The following is a 5,209-nucleotide window of genomic DNA, read 5'->3' as shown; positions in this document are numbered from 1 at the left end:
TGTTAAATGGGTTTTACAAATGTTTTTGAGATGAAAATATGGCTTAAAAAAAAAAACCCACAATGAACACCAAGTTGCAGCTTTGTTGTTGTTGATCATGAATTAATCAAATGTCTTGTGGTTTTCATGCAGCAAGGCCTCAGGTCTCAGGATGAACAATAGATTTAGCGTCCTCTCGAATGTGGCCTCTTAATAAAACATTACCCTTCGTCCAGTCTAAAGCTCACGTGTACCCTTTAACAAACAAATAAAACTTATTCCGTTTCCCTTAAAATGTTGCTGAAATGGTCACACTCATGTTGATTTGAAGCACCTCGTTCGGTATTTGTCAGGAGCACCATGCTTAATACTACCATTTCAACGTGACATTTTTACTACATTTCTTTTAAAAACCGACATCGTATGAAGTTTGTCTTTAAAGCTAGTGACAGCCCCGAAGGCTCTTCTCACCACACAGTGTGTATTTATGTCTGAATACGTAAGCAGGGCCATTATGAATGTCCTGAAATCAGATTTATTCCAGTAAAAATATCCTCATTCCAAATCATTAAAAAATGGCTACAAGCTGTGGTGTTTTTTTATTTTTCCCACACAAAAAAAAAATAGCTGAAATATGGCATGTGAGAAATGCGCAAGGTGGCCGTCTTACAGAAGGTGTAGAGGTGGGATAAATTTAATTACAGCTTCAAATATTCATTTGGCAAATATATCAAGGTTGGAAACACAGGCCCAGAAATGGCAAGCCAGTCTGGCAGGCGCTCACAATAGCGGATGGCAAATGACAGTAATCCATGAAAAGAGACCAGACATTTATAGAATTTATAGAGAAGGACTCGCCATTCCAGATCTCTGATGTTTCTGGGATTTGCTCATTGGCATGTTAAATGTAGGAAAATATATATAATAATCTCAACCTGTTTTTCTTTCCACTGCTTTGGTTGCTCAATTTCCAAATTGATTTAGGTTAATTATTGAGCCACATGTGTGAAAACATTTTGCAACAACATACCTGACTTTTTTTTTTTTTTTTCTTTCTTATTGAGAACAAAGTTACCCAAACATTCGTATTTAAATATTAATTTGGGCTTCTTTGGGGTTGTTTAAAGAGACAATATTTTATATTATGTTTTACAAAAGACAAAATGTAAATGACAGTTTTAGATTCATCATGTGCTATTTTAAAGTATAAAGCATCAAATGATACTTTCAAAAAAAACAGTTATTTCAGTTAAGACAGAAATGAGCCGTCGTCTCTGTTTGTCTTTTGTTCTGCAGGCCTCAGACGGTCACTCAACACTGTCGCAGTAACAGGAAACGCAACACGTGAGCCTCATTGCTTTCAGATCTTGCATGCTTGCTGTCTCGTCTCCAGCTGTGCAACGGGTTGTAGCGACAGCACCAGCGAGGCACCAGACACAGGTGAAGGTACACCAGGGCACTTCCTCTTCCTGTGACAGCGAGTGAAGGCGGCCTACTTTGCCTCCGTTATCGTGCTTTGCCCTGTGTATGGTTGATTTAATCAGCAGATAGTGGGGGGGGTTAAGGAGGGAGAGAGGCTGCCTCACCTTCCCAAGCCTGGAACTCGAGAGGAGCACGGGGGCGGTAAGTGGTTCTCCGAAGACCACACAGTTACAGTGAGTCCCGGTACTGGTGCCAAACAACCCCCTCAACACCATCACCTCCTCTCACTGACAACCAGATTAGAGTAGATCCGACCTCACCTCTACCTCCAGGGGGCTTCTTCTCCAGTGCCGCTGTGGCTCAGAGTAGGAATCACGCTTACCGTATGAGGAAAACACAGGGCATCCGCTGTCACTCAGAGGCTGCTCGTTTGGCTGAACTCTAATAACACAAATGCAAAACAGTTATGTCAAACATAGGAACTGACACTGACCTATATCGCCAAAGCCACAAGACGTCTTCAGATCACATCTTTCCTGCATGCGTGCATCATTGTATTTCATATAAAGGGCACATGGTGACAGAATTGATTGCATTGTTACTAAAGTCTGACAAAAGTAAACTGTAGTTTCAAATTGCAATTTTCTTATAAATACAAGGTTGTTTTATGTTTTCTTTTTAATGAACAGGGTAGCACAATGTACTGTTGCACTTTTTTAAATCTTAACATGTATCTCTTAGGTCCTTCCTGGAAAAAAGCTGTCACACAGGAAATGTTATGTTCTGTGATGCATTTTCAGCAATAGCAATCAAGAAGAACTGGCTTATCATGAGAGTGGCATCTCAAAAAGTTTTGGCAGCATCAGTAATTTGAGCAAATTCTCCTGAAGAACACACATCCAGTGACATAGTCCTGCGATGCCAATAGTAATGTAATTATGACGGAGTGCAAAGCAGGAAGTCATAGGGCAACAAAGTAATATCTGAATTTAACACAGGAGCCAAGTATTTGTTTTCTCCCTGCACCAAACAGTCACGGGGACAATTACACCCTGGCCACATGTTCCTTAGTGTAACTATGACAACAAATGCCACCTAACAAGGTTTTCACTCTAATCCAGATTCTGATGTCCCCCTGACTTTAACAAAATAATTGTTTTAACTTGAGCCACAATTTCTGTAACCCTAACTAAATCTTTTGTGTGCCTGAAAATAACCTAACCCTAACCAAATGTAGTGGTTTTGCAAAGCAAAGGCGAATGACGTCCCTCTGTCAGCAGTAGCATCACTTTAATGTCTTTCAAAAGGGCAGAGACAGACACAGACACTGTGAGGGGCAGTCGCACCACCACCACTAACCACCGTTAGTGGTGGTGGTGTGTTAACGACTTACATTTGTAAGTAATTTATTTCACAACTATGCTGCATTTCATATTTTAAACAATTACAATGAAAAACCTGCCATATAGAAATGTGCAATTCTACTGTATGAACATGAGTATAACTCAAAATTGTATGACAGGAGAAGCAAGAAGTTACCACCCAGAAACATACTGTTATTTAAACAAAAAACAAACATACATAAAAGTTTGTTTACAATAACATAATTTCAAAGTTGTTAAAAATATAACCGGGCTAACTCTCTTTTTAAAGACTCATCCACAATACTATGCATGTAATGCACTGTTTAATGGAATTAATATTTTCAACTTGTTAGACAACTTCCAACTTAAAAGATGCTTCAGAGCAAACAGAAATTTGAATTTATTATGTAGAAAATGTTGCTTGATATTCCATAATCATAATGCAATCAAAATGTGCATTAAAATTTCAAGTTATTATCTCATAATATAAAGTAGGACTTGTTTTGTAAAAACATTAATTATTACAACCTGAATGATGCATGTTCCACCACATCATAAGCTAGGAAAAAGCTAATGCAACGTTAGCTTATGTAATAGTGCAGGCTAACATGCACGTTAGCAGTGTTAGCTAACTTAGCTTCCTTAGCCAACTATTTTATTAAACCTAACGGCAGCTGCTAGCCAGAAGAAGCTTATGTGGATGTTAGCTACTTTTACGCTAACCTTAGCATTTTGACTTGCCATAAGCAAAAGTGCTAACGGTAGCTACTTGCCAGAGATCAAATCAAAGTGTTTATTGTCACGTGCTAACGTGGAGGTTAGCTACATTTATGCTAATGTTAGCTTTTTTAGTTCTAATGGCAGTTAACGCTTGCTAGAAGAAGCAAACGTGCGTGCTAGCTTCTTTTAATATTTCGCATACGGCTAGCAACCTAACGAAGCTAGCCAAGCCAAGGTTAGCTGCCTCTGTTAGCCAGCTAGCTGACTGTGTATAAAAAAATATAAAAAGAAATAAGTAAATCAATACGCTATGTTTAAAAACTTGGAGATTTTAATTTCACTAACCAGTTGTTCATAATCTTTAAAAAAAAAGGCACGATGGGTCCAAAAAACACCATAAAAGTCAAGTCCAGATGCTTCAGTTTCTCATGACGGGCCACAGACCAAGGTGTGACAATAAAAGGTCAACATTTTCATGTTTAGTTTTCAATTTGATCAAAGTATAGCAGTTTGCCTCTAGGCTACTCTTTGCAGAAAGAACACAAAAAAAAATAAAAATATCTCTAATATTATTTATTTATTCTTGTATTTGTTTGTTTGTCTCCCCTACAGAGAGACAGCTCAGCCAATGAGGGCGAACGGGCTGTTTCCAGGACTTTGTGCACGTCCTTGTTCAAAGAGAAGGGACAGGTGACCATCAGACAGTTCAGGAAACATTTCATGTAGCTACACCGATTAAAGAAAACTCGAGCCCATGTCTCGTGGGCCTCTTCTTAGAAAACGTATCACACAGCATGTAATAATACACTTTGGTTTTAACATGAAGTTTGTGTGATATTCTATTTTAAAAACAGGAGGAAATGTGTTGTCTTGCGGCCAAACGTATCACGCACACTACTTTTTTTTTTTCCACTGTGAAAGTTTTGTGTGCAGGGTGTAGTGGACAGATTCATACACTGAACATTAGTTACAGTATGTAAGGATTGACTTCTGACTCAGATAATCATCTAAAACAGTTGGACTGGATTGATTGAATGACGAGCGATTGGCACATCAGTAGAAAAAAAGCAAAGTTAGTCCTGCAGAAATAAGACATGCACGGTGACTCAAATTTGCAGGAAAGTGAAACTGCTGCTTTACGTGAACTTTCAGCAGAGCATCTACTATTACGTCACCTCTGCAACAGCAGCTCTGTAGCAGCTCACCTTCGCCGCTCCCATAAAGGCGTGCAAGAATTGAATAAATCCGTCCGCAAACCGGAGCCAAATCATCAAAACAGCCTTCCACCCTCCTGATACATGAGAGCGGCCTGTGTGGAGGTATGGGAGATGCTGGCTGCAGGAGCAGCACGGGCGGGGTAGAGGTGGTGCTGATGGTGGTGGTGGTGGTGGTGGGATTGGTTCTAATCAGGGGGGAAGAAGGAATGGATGGATGTGGGAGGAGAAGGAAGAGAGGGAGGGGTGATAAAGCCTGATCTGTGCCGCAGGGCATTTATAGCTGTTGGGGAGGCAGGGGGACAGGGATAGGGGGAAACGGGTGGGAGGAGGCATTGTCTGCTGTGTCCGCGCGTTTATAGGATTGAGCTCAAGTTTCCTTTGTGTTTCCATTTTGTTGAGGGATTATGTTCTTTGAGAGAGTTGTGCAAGCAGGAAAGCACACAGAGTGGAGGCGGAGAGAGAGTGAGAGAGGATGGGTGAGGGCGGGGGGCGGTGGGTGGTGGGTGG

This window comes from Channa argus, chromosome 7, assembly GCF_033026475.1.
Source record: "Channa argus isolate prfri chromosome 7, Channa argus male v1.0, whole genome shotgun sequence".
NCBI lineage: Eukaryota > Metazoa > Chordata > Actinopteri > Anabantiformes > Channidae > Channa > Channa argus.
This window is presented reverse-complemented; position numbering follows the sequence as displayed.